This window comes from Lissotriton helveticus, chromosome 10 (genome assembly GCF_964261635.1).
Source record: "Lissotriton helveticus chromosome 10, aLisHel1.1, whole genome shotgun sequence".
NCBI lineage: Eukaryota > Metazoa > Chordata > Amphibia > Caudata > Salamandridae > Lissotriton > Lissotriton helveticus.
Genome location: NC_136071.1, coordinates 133183899 through 133201720, shown reverse-complemented (window position 1 = coordinate 133201720; position 17822 = coordinate 133183899).

Below are 17822 nucleotides of genomic sequence, written 5' to 3'. Positions count from 1 at the left end.
TATTTTTTGGGGTGGATTATGTTTATTGGTGAGTTTGTATTTTAATTAGTTATATTATGTCTTGTGATATTAATTTCTATTTTACATTACGTGACATAATTTAACTAATATTTAAAAAAATGGTCTGTGTTATATATGTTTTTATGGTTTGCTATTTGTATTTTATTAAAGGATAGATTTTGCTATTAGATCTATGTATTCTAGACCTTGGATACTTGGGTACATTCTTGTTTTTTGTTGGAGGTATTCGTACATATTTATTGTTTGTTTGCTTAGTTTTGGTCCTATTTTTGTTAGAGATTGTTCAATTCTTAGCTCTTGGTAGCTTTGTTCTTTTTTGATGCATTGGATTAGTTCGTGAAGTGTTGGTTGTGCTCTTCCTATTGTGGCTTGGAAGGCATTATGCCATCCTTCTACCGCGTTGTTTGTTTTGGCTTTTTGCGTTATAGTGCTAGCGTAGACATTCCACCAGGGAATTTGGAATTTAGGTTGTCTGCGGTGACCTGAACGATGTAATCATCCTACCCAGGTGTCTTCGAAATAGTCTAAGAAGGGAGTTAATTTTTTTTCATTACTGCGGTAGAAAGGACTGTCAATTAATAAATTGTAGTAATTTGCCACTTCTGTTGTTGGGACATATGCTAGTGCTATAAATTTTTTGATCTGGTAAGCAAAGTTGCTGTTTGTAGAGTATTCTATACTTAAGGTAGATTTTTGTAAGTGTCTCCATATACTTTGATTGTAGTGATAATAACACCCTTGTATTGCAGTGTGTGGGTATATTTTTAGTATAGCTTGTATCATAGCTATTTCAAAGTCTATTAGGATTCTTTGTGGATAGTAATTATCTGTTAAATCTTTGATTGTTGTTAAGATTTCTATGTAGGTTGCATTTGTTTTATTTGGCAGCAATGTATAAATTAAGGGGATATATGTTTCCTGGTATTCACCGTGGATGGTATAAAGTTGATAAAAAGGTTTTGGACACACTTTAAAAGTTCCGTCCATCATCCATGTTTCACAATTTTTTAGTTTTTGCAAGTTGTTATTTGTTGCAAAAAGTAGAATTCTTTTATCATGGCTTTGGTTATCATACATCAAGAATTTGTCTTCTTTATGGGTAATAGTATATTCAGGATATATTTTAACTTCTTGAAATGTTTGAGGTGGAGTTGGATCAGATGCTCTTTTAGTTTTAGCTATTAATCGTTTCAGGTTGGGGATTGAGGGTAACTGTCCTGTTACGTGTTCTGGGACTTTGGTCAATAAATTTTTCAAAATTGTAGTGCTTGTTTGTTGGGAGCCTGTACTTGCTTCTCTAAGTGTTTCTAATGCTTCCCTTACTTCTACTTTGGTCACATTGGGTGGGTGGTCATGCTCTTGTACATTTACAATATTGTTATCTACAGTCGTAGCTCTACCATGGCATGCAGTTGAATAGTATTTGCTACATTTCCAATGTGTTTTGTTATCTTTGACTTTTTCTTGGGTGTAGGTATAACCCATGTAGCTGAGCATTATTTTTCCTTTTTGAGATGTTATAAAAGTAGCTCCTTCTGCCATTTCTAGGGTAGATCTGTGAAGACATATATATGTGTTTTTAGTAAATATGAAATACATTTATTTCAATGTCTAGGTTTAATTAGTAATTTTAAAATTATAGTTACAATGTTGTTTTTTCTGTTTTTCTGATGTCTTTATTTCTTTTTATTGGAGTTTCACTGTTGTAATTCCTGTAGTTGTGGTAGAGAACAGTTGTAATTAATAATATTGTTTCATACTTAGTTGTTTCTCTTTTGTTATAATTTATTTAGACTGTGAGTATACTTACTTAATTTTGTAGAAGCTGTTGTTTGCGTAGATGTAGTTTGGTAGATGAAGTTTGTTGAAGGTGAAAAAATAAGTATTTGTATTAGTTGTATATTATATTTGTACTTATTTATAGCTCAGACAATTTAATTTCATTTTAAACTTTAGTTTGCTATATCTTTATTTATTCGTTACATTTCTATGTAGGCATTGATAAGGCTGCTCATTTTTTAGTACATTTATTTATTGTGGCTGTTGTTGGTAGGAATTTTTTGTTTAAATAAAAAAAAGAGCATTTATTTAGTTTAGGGAGTTTAGCTAAGTTTCTTGAGGCTTTAATATATATAAAATGGGAGTTTACTTACTTGTGTTGTAGTATAATCTGTTGTAGTAGTTGTTCTAGGTGAGTATTCGTTTCTCTTCAGCAAAGTAACCGTTTTTCTTCGAGTTTGTTCTAAAAATGGTAAATTTATGTAATTGTTTTTATAGTAGTTAGTTAAGTATTTCTGCATTTTGATTGGTTTGACGACATTTATTTTAAATCCATTGGTTGAGAAGTTTAGTTTGAATTTGGTATCCGTTATTTTTTAATGAGGCTGTTTTATTTGTTATTTAGTAGTAGTATATAATTAAAGATGTTTTGTATGTGTTTTATATTTATTGTTTATAATTGTAAAAATGTTTATATGTGTAATGTGTTTTAAAAAATATTAATTGAGTATATTTGAATTATTAAGTATGTTTATATGTATTAGTGTCTTAATAAATAATTTATACATATTTCAAGTATATTGTATATTTATATATGTTTATTAAGTATTTATTTAAAAGGTAATAATAATTAAATTGTTATTTTGTTGAGAGGATTGTGTATTTAATGTTAAAGAAAAATGTCGATATTTTTTGTATTCGTAAATAGGCTGTATGTAAGTCGATAATAGTGGTGTCGATATTTATGGTGTGTTTAATATTAATTTAAGAATTTTCGATAATTGTTTAGTCGATATTTATGTAGTCGATATAATTTAAAACGATATTTTTTTAGTCGATAATAAAATATCGATATTTGTGTAAATCCTTGTTTAAGTATATGGTGATGATGTGAAAGATGAGAATAGAAACTTAGATTTGGGGGGTATCAACTGAGTAGTTATCCAGCTTTCTTTTCTATCTCCTAACCTTTTAGTATCATGCGCTATAAGAAGGATGATCAATGACAACAAGGGCATTCTATATCATGTCAGGTTCAGTTACTTCTTGAAATATGTCAATTAAATCTCTTGGTGCTTGACTGATTCTGCATGCAATGAAACCTATTCACAAATGTTTTCTTACATGTGAGTTAACATGCAACTGCACGTTTAGCCTTACAATTTTGAGTAACTTTAATACTTTTGGCTATTCACTATTTACAAGTTTCAAGTTACTCCAAGTGTAAACTTACATGTCCCTACCCCCTGAATCAGGGGGTTGGGTCAATAAAGCATTAGGTAAAGCTTAATACATTTAATTAAATTATATTAAAATTTGTTTTTGAAAGATTATTTTTAAAAATAACACCCAGGTAAAGCAAAATGTTAAAATGTATTTATTTTGTACTAAATGTTTATACTTGCTATATATAGATTTTTTTAATTAATTCATTTTTTTGTAAGAAAAAGTTATGTTTCTTTTTAAATTGTAAAGATTATATTTTTCAATACATTTTATTTATGTTTTACATTAAAATACATTCCTATATATTTGTTTTTAAAGTTTAAATCCATGAATTGATTTTAACATTATTTCCAATGGGTTTTCTTTCTAAGTCCCTCCTTCCATTATCTTCTATGGGAGTGTGTGGCAGTACCTGTTGAGTATCCACGGGTGGTGCGGGACTTACTCGAGCTCTGAGCTGGCATAGTTTTGGGCCCTTTTTGGCTGTATCACTGTGAAGGTCAATTTGTGAATATCAATCGGATTACTCTTTTTCAAGTGGGTCCATGTCCTTCCTAAGTCACTCCCTAACTTCCCTTGACTTTTAACCCCACTATAACCCTACCTAAATCCCTGCCCCCATTAGTTGTAAGGAAGGGGAAGACCTAAAACCATCATAAAGGGGAAAGCAGGAACTCACAAGAGTGAGACAAATGGGCAGGTAGTGTCTGGAAGTGGACAGAGGCCCAAGCTGCATTCAAGCCTACTTAACCTGGTGTCTTTATCAGTAAAGACTGAGGAAGATTTGGGCATGTGGCTCTGGGCTCAATAGTGCTTGGCCATCTTCTTAACTTGAGGGAAGCTGTAAATACTGATCCAGTAGTGGATGCAGGAGAACCACTGCAAAAACAACAGCAATCTGTTCAGTTGCAAACAAACAATGTTAAGATAGCATTGAAAATATATCAATTATAGAAGATGTTTTCTGGTAACCATGATGTAGTATGTTTCAAAGTGGCATTTCAGCATTGAGTGACAAAAAGGCAGTTGGTGTGGGCCACTGAACTGAAGGTCAAAGAACTGTCCAGCCTTACAGCAAGACCTTGTAGGTGAGTTTTTATTAAGGAAAAATAAGGCTTAATCTACACATGCATCAGATAAAATGTCTAGGCACAGACAGCTTGTATTCACAGGTATTCATATTTGCAGAGTAATAGTGCATGTTTATTTTACGTGAGCAGGCATTTCTCTCTCTTTGCTGCTGTGTTTTTCCATTTCAGGAAACTCATTGAAAATGAAGGCTTAGCTGTGTCTTTAGAAGTACAAAATGTAATATTTGTGTAAGTTCAGGATGTTCTTTATTTTGTAACTTTTCAAGGTCGTCTTTCGAAGCCCTGTGTATGCCATTTATTTATTTATTTATTTATTTATTTATTTATTTATTCAAAGTTTTATATAGCGCGAACAAGATCCTTACAGATATCAGAGCGCTTCACAAAGACAGGGTAGGGGCAGTAGGAGTGAACAGAGATAATGGGAGTAGTATGGTAGTCAATAACATGGTGGGATAATAGTAACATACATAAAACATATCAATATACAATCAGGTAAACAAGTAATATAAGACGGTACAAGTCATTGATCCCACTATAGAGGTGCACCTTGGGTGTGTGGATGGCTTATACCAAAGTCTTAGTGAAGCGAGAACACTGAGTGGGGGCATCTGGAGAGTGAATCAGCGTGTGTCATATATTGGTAGTGACAACATCAAGTTAGAGGTAAAGTGCCAGAGGACAAGGTGAACAGTGATACAAAGCAATGCAGAGTCTCTGATACAGTACCACTCATGTTCAGGAGATCTTGGCAAGAAGGATGGTTTTCACCTCTTTCTTGAAGAGTGCAGTGGAGGAGATCAGCCTAGTTTCAGGCGGGAGCGCGTTCCAAATCCTGGGTGCCATTCCAGAGAAGGAGCGCTTGTATGTTTTCTCTTTCCGGAATCTACGCGGTTTCAGGAGTAGGTTTTTTGTACTTCTATTGGACCTCGAACCTCCTGAGATAGACAACTTTTGAGCGAGGTAGTTGGGTGCATTGTGGTGCACGGCCGCGTGTGTCATAACTGCAATTTTTAGCTGTATTCTGGCTTCAAAAGGCAGCCATTTTAGAGACTTTAAGTCTGGGGATATATGCGAATGTTTTCTTGAGCCAGTAATGAGTCTTGCTGCAGCGTTCAGGGAGGCTCTTAAGGGTGCAGTTGTGGATAGCGGGAGTCCGCTGAGGGCCACAATTCCGTAGTCTATTCGCGGGATGACTAGAGATTGTACAGCAGTTTGGAAGTCTTCGGCAGGGAGGAAAGGTTTAATTTTCCTCAATGTGTTGATTTGGAAATTAGCTGCTTTTGTGGCTTTGCTAACGTGCTGCTGCATGTTGAGCTTGGCGTCGAGTGTGATGCCTAGGGATTTCGCCGAGTCCACGATGGTAGGTTGGACATTGAGTGCTGTTAGGTTATTGAGCCATGTTTGGGTGATGGAAATTTTCGTCGGAGGTGAGATGAGTAGGAACTCGGTTTTCAGAGCATTTAGTTTGAGGTGATTATCTGCCAGCCAAGATTGAGTGTTAATAAGCGTGGAGTTCAGATGTTTGATATCTTCCGGGGATTGTAGCTTTAGGTAGAGTTGTGTGTCGTCGGCGTACATATGGAATTGGACATTGGAAGCTTGGAGCAAGGTGGCGAGCGGTTCCATGACGAGGTTGAACAGTGTGGGGGAGAGGGAGGATCCTTGTGGAACACCTAGATCTGCAGGCACAGGTGTGGATAGCACATTGTCGATCTTGAACTTCTGTGACCGGTTGTGAAGGAAGGACGAAAACCATTTGAGAACAGTTCCCGATAGTCCCATTCTAGTGCTTAGCAGCTCCAGCAAGTTCTCATGTTTGACCGTGTCAAATGCTGACGAGAGGTCAAGAAGGATGAGGAGGCAGGACTCATTACGATCAAGAATTTGGAGGGCGTCATCAATTATGTGTGTCATAGCTGTTTCCGTGCTATGTTTCGCTCGGAAGCCTGATTGATGAGGGTTGAGGAGGTCAAATTGGTCAATGTGTTTAGTTAGTTGTAGTTGGACACATTTTTCCAGCAGTTTGGCCAGGGTGGGGATATTGGTGATGGGCCGGTAATTGTTTAGGTCAGACGGATCAGCTGTAGATTTCTTGAGTATAGGCGTGACTTGCCCCACCTTGAGGGAGTCCGGAATGAGGCCTTGTTGCAGGGAGCTGTTGATGATTTTGGTGCAGAGAGGGAGGAGCAAGGGGATGAAGTCTTTTACAGCATTAGCAGGTAGAGGGTCCGTGAGGTGATTAGAGAGCTTCAAGGTGCAGAGCAGTTTGCGTATTGCTTCTTCCGAGTAGGTATCGAAATGCAGCCAAGATGCCTTGTTTTTAGGTTGAGTGTAAGACATTCTGGTGGCGTTGGGGAATCGACTTACATCCATGATGAGGTCATTTCTTATGTTGTCAGTCTTTAGCTTAAAGAAAGCAGAGAAGGCTTCACAGTGTGGGATGTCGCTTGTTGTGCTGTTTGATTGTAGTGGTTGAGTCTTTGTTTGGGTCTTGATTAGTTCGAACAGCTTTCTTGGCCTGTTTTTTGCTTGGTCCAGCTGGCGGCTAAAGAAGTCCGCCTTTGTGCGCTTTATTTTCCTGAAGTAGGCGTTTCTCTTGTTCTTAAGCCTTTTGAGGTGTAGTGCTGAAGGGTCCGATCTCCAGGTGCGTTCTGCCATTCGCATAGAACGCCTGTCGTCATTGAGTCTATCATCATACCAAGGGTTAGAAGTTTTGGTGGAGACTCTCTTCAGTTGCAGTGGGGCGACTTCATTGACTACTGTGTTCATAGAGTCAAGGTAGTGGTCCATCAGTGATTGAACATCCGAGGTACCTGAAGGGGGAAGGAGGAGATTGCCAATGTGGGGAGGCAGGGTAGAGGGGTTAAGGTTCTTCAAGTCCCTTTTCCATGTTTTGGTTTTGATTGGTTGAACTGGGATAGGTTTAACTTTTTCATTGATAAAGAAGGTGATAATGTGGTGATCAGACCAGTCGCAGGGTTGAATCGCCTCCAGTTGTGTTGAGTTCTCTTTGGCAATGATGACATCGAGTATCGAGCCTTTGTCGTGTGTTGGTCTATCGCATATTTGGGTGAGGTCAAGCGCATTAAGGAAAGTTTTGAGACTATTCACCACTGTGTCTTTCTGATCGTTCCAGTGGAGATTGAAGTCCCCCAGGTAGACTTGGGTTGTCTGCCGACCGGCATTGGAAGTGATCATGTCCATGAGTTGTTGGGTGAATATGAGATTGTCACCAGGTGGGTGATAGATGAGATGTAAAGCACAAGCTTGTTTGCCGTCGCTGGTGATGTCGAGGCAGAGGAGTTCACTGGAGGAGAAGGAGGGGGGGTGATTTTAGTAACGGAGAGGTTGCTCCTAAAAATGCATGCAATTCCCCCGCCCGTCTTGCCAGGAGGCCTGTCCAACCTAATGATGTGATAATTGGGGGGGACTAGTATGTCCGTAATCGGGGTAGAGGCTTCAGTAAGCCACGTTTCCGTTAGAATGGCCAGGTCCAGATCCCTAGCTGAGACGAGATCAGCGATGTCGGAGGAGTGTCTCTGGGCCGATCTGCAATTGAGTAAGATGCATTTGAGTTTGGGAGAGTGAAGGGTGGTTGAGCTTTCTAATGTGAGGGGAACTTTTCTGAGGTTGTTAGGGTCGGAACCTCTGTTGTTGAGTGTTGGGAGCCTCAGAGGGTTTGTAGGAATTGTGGGTATGGGGATGTGTGGGTTGGGTATGTGTTTTACCGGACCTGGGCCATAAGAGCGTAGTAGAGAGCATAAGTCACGGTCCGACAAAGGGTTGAGGACACGCCGGGGGCGGTGGGCGTTAATGCGAACGGGGATAGTCGGCCAACGCGGGTGTCGTTGGAGGCGAGGGTATGTAGGGAGGGTGCGTCGTTTGTAGGGTAGAGGGATGGTGGGAGGTAGACTGGGCTGTGAGGAGAGAAGCCCTTTGATTGCGTGGACATCTTTTTTGATTTGTAGAATATCCTCTTTGACTTGCTGGAGGGTGGATAAAGTCTGGTCAGGAGGTGGAATGGGGATGGGGTTTGTGGTGAGAGCCATTGGTGAATCATTGAGTAGTGAGCTGCAAAGCGGGCAGGGTATCGAGGGGGTGGATATACTAGCGTTGTTGGAGGGTTCTGCGGTGCTAAAGAGTGGAATGGCATTCAAAGTGGGGGCCTTTTTGTGGGCGTGGGGTGTGGGTGAAGTAGGTGAAGTGGGCGGTAGGTGGGAGGCATAGGTAGTGACGTCAGTGGGAGACGGTGTCGGTGAGTGGAAGAGTGAGTGAAGGCTGAAGACAGTGGGGGAGACAGGAGGGTAGTGGGGGCTGATAATAGGAGGTGGGAGAGAGGGGGATGCTAAGGTGTGATCTGCGTAGTTAGTTAGAGGGTAATGGGGGCTGAGTATGGGAGGGGATAATGGGGGGGATTTATCGATAGGCGTGTTGTTCTGGTGTTGAACTAGGTTAGGTGTGTTGTGGGAGGGAACTGTGCTGTCGGGGGTGAGCGGAGAGTTAAAGCCATCTGTAGGTGTGAGAGGAGTGTTGATGAAAAGTGTGGATGCCCGTGAGTTGGTAGAAGGGGTGGGGGGGTGGGTGGTGTCTGAGGGGGAGTGATCTGTGTCTGTGTTGGAGGTGCGTGTGGCATCTGCCAGGTGCTGAGCTGGGATAGAAGAGTTGCGGGTGGGAGATGGGGGGTCCGGGGTAATAGGTGTGTCCCTGATTGAGATGTTGATCCGCGCGTTGGAGAGGTGCTCTCTGAAAGTGGGGAACAAATTGTCTAGTAGTTCCAGGTTCCTGTCTGTGGATTGAGATAGTACAATCCCGTTATTGTAAATAGTGATGGTGGCTCTGCCTGGAAAGAGTTGGGATGGCGTGATGGAGAGAGTTAGGCTGTGAGAGGATTTCTTGGTGGAAGAGACGGTGAGTAAGGTGTGGAACACTTTTCTCCATTGAGCTCTGCGTGTGGTGTGGAAGATGATATCAGTGTTCAGGGATCCATTGACCGGAGAGAAGTAGGTGTCAGCAAAGGGTGTTTCGGGGTGTGACCTAAGGAGGTTGTGTTTAAAGCGCTTAGCGGCTTTTTAAACACAACCTCCTTAGGTCACACCCCGAAACACCCTTTGCTGACACCTACACACATTTATTAGCAAAATCAACCATTTTCATGCTATGTTACAAAAATGCCAATTTATTTCCTTAATTAGTTATGAATAGCCTAACCAATGATAAGTATTAGGAAGTATTTGTCTCTAGAAGTTTCTTAGTTACCAGAATATTGGTTGGTTTATGTGTTTGCAATGCTATTATGCCATATCATACCATGGAACGCATGTGGCTTCTGTACCCTGAAGTATTGTAAAAGCTACATTATTTTAGAGCTGAGTCAGTAGGTTTTAGACTTTATAACAACATATTCTGCGCTACTCTGTTTACTGATTTGTACTTAGGGGCATATGTAGGTAAATCACATTTTGCGATTCTCAAATAGCAATTTTTAAGGAATCGCTATTTGAGAATTGCAAAATGGAATGTAGATAATAATTCGCAATTTTATTGTGAATCTCTAAAATTCCTTAATTGCGATTAGCAAATTGCGAATCGCAATTAAGGAATGATTGTCCCATTCATTCCTATGGATGGGGATACATTCTCAAACTGCGATTTTCTATGAGAAAATCGCAATTTGAGAATCGCAATTCCAAGGGTGCCAGGGTGTCCAAAGGACACCTGTTACACCTCTGGAATGCGCCTGTAAGTACATGTGGCGCACATACATGCCCTAACGGCATGTCTGTACGCCACATGGCACTTTGAATTTAAAAAAAATAATAATTTTGAAAGGAAATCGCAAAATACCATCTACTTGGAGTAGGTGGTATTTTACGAATTCTTAAGACATATTCACAATGTCAAAGGCACTCCTACATAACATTTAAGGAATCGCAAAATTGTGATTCCTTAAATGCTTGAGCAAAATAAGGAATCGCAATTTTTGCGATTCCTTATTTTGATATGTGGCACCTACATACCAAAAGGCCGTTTGCGATTCGCAAACGCCGAAATTCTGAGAATTCCGGCGTTTGCGAATCGCAAACGCCTACCTACATATGCCCCTAAATTCTTTCACAGACTTTCTTCAGAGGCTGACCTTATGTTAGCCCTCTTGCAAAATAATAATTTTACAAATTTGATTAGGGTGATAACTAAATAATTAACAAATTACCTTTTTTCTTTATGTAATGATTATATTTTTTAATAAACCCATGAGGTCTTAACCTGGAACTCAAAAAGTCATTTACGACTCAGACAGACCTGATCTTGAGCCTCAACCCACTTATTTAGTTCATTAAAGCATGACATGTCCAATGCTCATGTCATTTATTTAAATGTTTTGTATTGAGTACTATTCCAAACAAACACATAGAATACAAATGGAAACTATATTCATATTAGCTACATCCATTTTTTTGCAGATGAGTGAAGCATTCCTTGACTTGCTGAGGATCCTTGAACATGTTGTATTTTTTTATTAGAGTCAAGGTTGAACCTTGTGAAGATGTTCGCCAGAGATGCCTTGTACATAGCAAATAGTACTATTGAGAGCAGATAGTGGGGCATCAGTGAGAGATATCAAAATAGACACAGAAGAACGATAACTTTACCTGGTTCAGCCAGAAGAAGAACATGAGCCAGGGCAGTTCTTCTGACTCCACCAGATCCAATGGGAAACCTAAGAATGCATTTTGTTCAACTTTATTGAAAGATACTTATGGGGGTTCATTTAGAGCCTGGCAGATGGTCCGCTGGTCTCCACCCGGGGTGGAGGTCATTACCTTCACCAGTCTGGCAGCTAAATGTCTATGGAGTTCCACCGTCCATACCAGTCGCTGTGTTGTCAGACTTTCCAGCTGTTTCCAGCGATGCGTCCCGGGTGCTGTTGGCCAGTCTTAAATCTGGCTCGCCACTAGACCCATGCCCTGCCAAATTTTTGCCACTAGACCCATGCCCTGCCAAATTTTTGGCCGGCATGGCGGCGGTGGTGAACCCCCTGGTTAACCCCATCCTCAATGCCTCCCTGAGGGAGGGGAGTGTCCCTCGCACCTGGAAAAGGGCGATGGTAATCCCCCTCCTGAAAAAGCCTGGTATTGATGCTACGGTTCTGGCCAATTATAGGCCAATTTCACTTCTCCCGGCTCTGGCCAAGATCACAGAGAAACATGTCCATGGCGTCTTGTCGAGCTTTTTAGAAGCCAACAATCTGCTCCATCCATCCCAATCCGGATTCCGCCCTAATTTCAGCACGGAAACGGCGTTGTTGGAGGTCTCGGAGATCATCAGGGAGACTTTGGATGTGGGCGGCAAGGCCATGTTAGTCATGTTGGACCTGTCGGCGGCCTTTGACACCGTCCCCCATGAGGCGCTTCTCGCCAGGCTCTATGACATCGGCATTAGGGGGACGGTGTTCAAATGGTTTACATCCTTTCTTGAAGGCCGCCGCCAGACGATCTGGGTCTCCCAGAGCTCCGCCGAGATGCCGCCACTGGGAGTCGGGGTTCCACAGGGCTCGGTGTTGAGCCCGTCATTGTTTAACATCTTCATGTCCCCTTTGGCGGCGGCGGTGGAGGCCTGTGGGGCCCAGATCGTGTCCTACGCCGATGATACGCAACTCCTCTTCACTTGCGGTAAAGACCAGGCATTTGATGGAGAGAGTATTCGGGGCTGTCTGGGAATGGTCTTCGACTGGTTCCAGCGGAATAGTTTAAAGGCCAACTCCAGCAAGTCGGAGGTCTTATTCTTTGGTTGTGCCACTGACCCTGATTGGCGGCAATGGTGGCCATCTGATATGTGTCCTCCTGCACAGTCATCACAGGTTGCCAAAAATCTTGGTATCAAGCTGGATAACAGGCTCTCACTCAGAGCTCATGTCCTGGGGCTGGCTGGCACCTGTTTCGGTATTTTGAAGATGCTTCGCAAGTTCCTACCACTGCTGTCTGTGGAGCATAGGCGGATTACTGTGCAGGCGCTCATTGGATCCAGGTTGGATTATGCCAACGCCCTTTTCCTTGGCCTTCCGGATTATTTGGTCCAGCGCCTGCAGGTGGCACAAAACTCTGCTGCCCGCGCCATTTTTGGCCTGCACAGGCGAGCACGAGCTTCTGGGTTGTTGCACAGGCTACACTGGTTGCCTATCCGGAAGCGGATCATGTTTAAATCCCTGACGCTGATGCACAAAGCATTGTTTGGTTCAGGTGCTGGATACCTGCGGCGAAGATTGGCCTTCTATCGCCCAGCCCGCTCACTGCGGTCTGAATCTCTCTTTAATGCTGTGGTTCCGCGTGTGAGGAAGGCCCGCACTGGGGGGCGCTCCTTCAGCTTCAAGGCCCCCCAGCTGTGGAACTCGCTTCCGCTGACGCTTCGCAGCACCTCCAATTTGCTTCAGTTCAGGAAGAGCCTGAAGACTTGGCTTTTTAATCTCTAGGCTTTTTCTGGTGGGTCTTTTTCTTTGCGTTTTTATCTGTTATTCTTTGTTGTGTTATTCTACATAGAGCTGCCTGTGGAAAGCGCCGGGACACTCTTTTACAGTAGCCGTGCGCTATATAAACTTAATATAACATAACATAATATAACATAACATAACAGAGTTTCTTCCCAACTCCGTGGAACTCTGCGTAGTGACACTGCGCCATCGTCCTCTGTGCTTACTGATCAGGAGGCCACTGTAGCTTGCATCACCCATTGCCCCTGCCAGCGCTGCCAAGGATAGCACCAGCACAACTACTATACATCACACCCGACAAGTGTGATAATTCAGACTATTGTATTCTCCCAAATGCTGTTACAGCGGCTTTGGCGGGAGGTCATCATTAGCCATTTCTACTGTATATTGACTAATAAGCAACTGGTGCTCATCTCGAAGTTAGCCAACCATTGTCACCATGTGGCAGGCTGTTATAAATGCCAGTGTTGACAATTAAGTGCTGGTGCGGAGAAGTGGAAACCGCCAGCTCAAATTAAGCACTCTTTACGGCACACGTCCTGCTCCACCAAACCCTGAATGAAGTCCTTCCTATAATAGTAGATGGACTTTTCCATATTTCTTTCTTTGAGACATGAGAATGACATAATCTTTCATGTTGGAGCCCCTTTAATACCGACACATTGAGTCATATAACGAGGGGACATATTTCTAGAGCAAGTGTTAAAATACCTGATTTCTATGCCTTTTCTTTGCTTAAATATTTGTATAATAAAGAAAAATATTTATTGATTAATATGCCACTGCAAATTCTATCACTTCCAATTATTTTCGTAATTCTATATGGCAAATAAAATGTTATTGAAAACAAAGCACTCTAAGCCCTGTGTTCTGAAAATAATTATTTGATGTTGCTTTCGTGCTGAGATGGAGTCAAGAAGTCTGGTATGCGCAATGTATTTCTAAAGACATAAAGGCCTCTTGGTGAATATCAGAACACTGTGTTCATTCAAGAGCAGATTAAGTGGTATTTCCAAGGTCCCTACATCAATTCCTGACATTTAACATTCCCCCATACTTGCTGCGTACACATAAATACGTCATTGCTTTCAGTTACTGTGACATTAAAAAAGCATTCTAGTTATGCCTCTTTTCAGTGGTATAGGTAGTCTCTAAAGCACCCGTACAAATGACATTCAAGAATAATTCTTGGTCAACTTGCTAATTTTTTGGATAAGAGAAGGGAAAGCAAAGCCACAAACCTAAAAGGATAAGTGAGTGCCTCCCTATAACAAATACGTTATAAGAGCTGGCTTGACGGCGCAGTTGTGTGAATGACTGTAACACATTCTGCACAATATGGGGCCCATTACGATCGCGGACGGACTTGCGTCCGTTCGCGAGCCCTGAGTAGGAGGGAACGTCCGCATGTGCTGCGGCATTCCCTCATGTGCAATTAGGATGTGACCGCCACCCTGGCGGTCACATCCTCTATTTTTAACATTGCGGCGGGTGCTGCTTGAAGCAGCACCCGCCGCAATGTTAAAAATGAAAGCTGTGGGGGGGGAGGAGCCTAGCTCGCGACCGAGATGGCCGCGCTTTAGCTCGGCTCCGTTCGCCCGCCTGTGTTTTTCACATTTATCCTGCATTTATCCTGCCCCGGGAAGCCCTCCTTGCTGTGCGGTACTACTACGACGCACTAAAGGCACTTACCACTTGTTCCGGTTGTCCTGGCTGCTGTGGGTCCGGTGCAGTGCCCCCGACCATTCCCGGGACTCGAGAGCGGTCTGGCCTGGTTCTTCGTCCCGGCTCCTGGGCCGGATGCAGCCTGCGGGCTTGCCCTTCGGGGCGCGCTGGAGGTGATTAGAGGGCCGCTGTTCGTGTGAGCCGGAGGTTCCTGGCTGAGAGACTCCTGTGTGGCGGCAGCCTTGGATGGTGACGCTGCCCTTCATTATTGGGGTTCCTCGTGTGTTCAGCTTCCTCCCCCTTTGTTCTCCGGTCCGGCCATTTTGTTCTTTGCCGCCGGACTCGGAAAACGGGACTGGCGACATTGGGGGGCCGGTGAATCCCCTTCTTCTGGTGGCCCCCCTTCCTGTCCGGGGTGTTCTTCTGCCTGTCGGCGGGACTTCATCTGCTTGACTGCCGCCCCGGCGGAGGTTGTTGGCCGTGCGGCCTGTTCGGGCTCTCAAAATGGCGACCAACCCCATTTGTTTGGGCCGGGCCCGGACGAGCACTGGGGGCTCGCCGCAAGGCCCGGGTGTCGGATACTGTGAAGGTTTTCCTGCACTTAAGGGGATCTTAAACATCCTGCTATCCTGGCGGCTCTCGGTGGCCGCGCCACTCCTGGCTCTGGAGACGGTTCCTCACTGCGGGCCTCCCGGGCCCCCACGACCGGATGAGGCATTGATATCGCGGGGTGTGGCTGGTACTCTCCTGGCGGACTCGGCCCCGGCTGCCGCCCCGGAGGTGCACAACCTGATGGCGCCTTCTCCTCCTGTGCTGCCTCCTCTGCCCTTGGCCCGGGAGCTGGATTTTGTTTTGCCGGACTTTCATGATTCTCCTGGTCCCTCTCAATCACCACTGCCCGATGACGTCTCCTGTGCCGGCCCGGATGGGTCGGTTTTTATGGATATATCCTTGGAACTGTGCCTGCATCGTTTGCTACATTCTGTGCTTTTCCTGGATCTTCCGTGCTTTTCTTCCTGTGACTTTTTTGGACTCCCGTTGGACTCTCCTGCTGCCTGCCTTCTGTTCTTTCTGGCAGGGTCCTCGTTGGATCGGACCCTTACTGCTTTGGATAAAAAGGGTCAGGGCTGATGAAAACTGACTCTTATATGCGGTAGCTCATGAACGGTTTGGAAGATCTCTGTGTCCTGATATGGTTCTGTGTAATTGGTTAGTGTTCCTGGACTTTGGCCTGATACTCTTTGGCTTCCCGAGGACTTGGACCTTTAACCCGGGCGGGTGGATGGGTGCGTTTACTCCTGTCTTTGGCCCTCCCCCGTGTGTATGTTTGTATGTCTTTACTCCCTTCTTTCCTTCCCTTCCTTCCCCCCCCCCTTTTTTTGTCTTTTAATTCCAACTTTTCTTGCTCCACTATATTTCGGGTTCTATTTAGGGCGACAGGCACGCTGCGGGGGGGGTAGGCCGTAGCCTTCTGCAGGGGTGCAGGGTGGGCTTAGGGGGGGGTGGGGGGGGTCTGTTTGTGTCGGGGGGTCTTTTTCCCCCCTTATTTTCCCCTTTTTTTGTTCTATGGCTCTTGTGTATTCACTTTTTCGGGACTCTGTCACCTCGTGTCTCCCCCGGGGGTTTTCTGTCCTTCTTCCGGTGTGTGGCTGATTGTGGTTCGCTGCCTATTCTGGTATCGTGTTTCTGTTACATCGCATGCCGGTTTTATTGTCCTGTTTTTCCCCCTGGGGGTGCATGGTCTGGCGGATGTTCCTTTTGTTGTCTTTTTCTCCCTCTTTCCCTTCCTCCTTTATGGAGGTCCCCCTTTTCCGTTGGGGTGCGTATTGCATAGTCTTTGTGATGGGGCTTTTTGATCACGTCTTCTTTGTTCGGGTAGGGGCGGAGGTGAGTGAGCGCGATTGACTGTTGCCACTGTCGCTATTTGATGGTCTGATTCTGTTCCTGTCCTTTGCTAGATTTGATTATATGGAGTCATTTTCTTACGTTGTGTTTATAAATTGGCGGCTTGCCGCGGTCCCTCCCTTGTATTCTCATAGACGGCCCGTTATTCCTTTCGTCCCCTCCCCGTGCTAGAAAATTAACCTTTATTATCCTGCTCTTGCTGAACGCTCGATGGTTTTTATTGCTTCACCAGTGCTCCTGATGTTATATCCTGTGCAGATCTTCTTTTTGTATGCTGGTTATTCGACCATTCTGTTCTGGCCAGCCCGTGGGGTTGTAGGCCAGTATTTGTGAGCTTTCATTGTTCAATAAAGGTTTTAAAAAAAAAAAAAAAAAAATGAAAGCTGTGCATTTGCATGCACAAAGCGGCAGGCACCGCGTGGTGCCTGCCGCTCTGTGCACGAAAATGCAGGGGGTACCATAGGTACCCCCATGTGCACCCCCCACCCCCCCTTCACCCCTGGGGGCCCGCAACGGGCCCCCAAACAAAAATCCGTATGCCTTTGCACGGCGGAAATGCCGCCGTGTAAAGGCATAGAACTCCAGACATCCTAATATGGCTGGCGGTGTCTGAGAGACACTGCCACCATATTAGGCCTTTTCCGCCGCGGTTATAAGCCAACCATGGCGGAAAAGCAGCGGACTGAAACCAGGACCCACCAGCCATCCTAATGTGGCGGTGGGTCTTTGGTGGGTCCGCAGAGGATTTTCCGCATCCGCCTGGCCGGCGGTGGCTTCCGCCAGCCCGGAGGATGCGGAAAATCCTCCATCGTAATGTGCCCATTAATGTGGTAGCCTAGGCTTTGGCTTCTCCCAGTATTTCCCTTTCATCTTATTCTATTGGCTGTTTTGTGAATCCTTCCACCTCCAATGGCGGGCTTGCATTCCAATGAACAAGTGACTATTTTACATCTCTAAAGAGTATTAAATTATTATTTAGCACATTAGTTTCCTCATAAATGTATTGTGTACAGAATTCATGTTTTCCACTGAAGAAGTCTTGCATCATGTTTAAATGTTTAATGGGTCAGGATTCACAATGGAAGGCAGACCAATCGGTAGTGTTTGTTTGCTCGAGCCTGCAGAAAGGTACTGGGAGTTCAACATTCATCCCCAATACAAATAGGGAAATACATCAGATTCCCATGATTCCCGGCAAAGCCCACTTAGATATCTTAGATAACTGGTTGAAAGAAAACCTGTTGTGTGCTGTAAGCGAAACAGTGGACTTGCTATGTTATTAAAAATAACTTGTTTTGTGGCTGTGAAAACAGAAATAAATAAATAATTGTACAACCCATGTGCAACTTCCATTGCAAAATATCAAAAATGTATTTTTTTTCCTAACGTTTACCATCAATATACATTAGTTGCAACGTTGATTAATT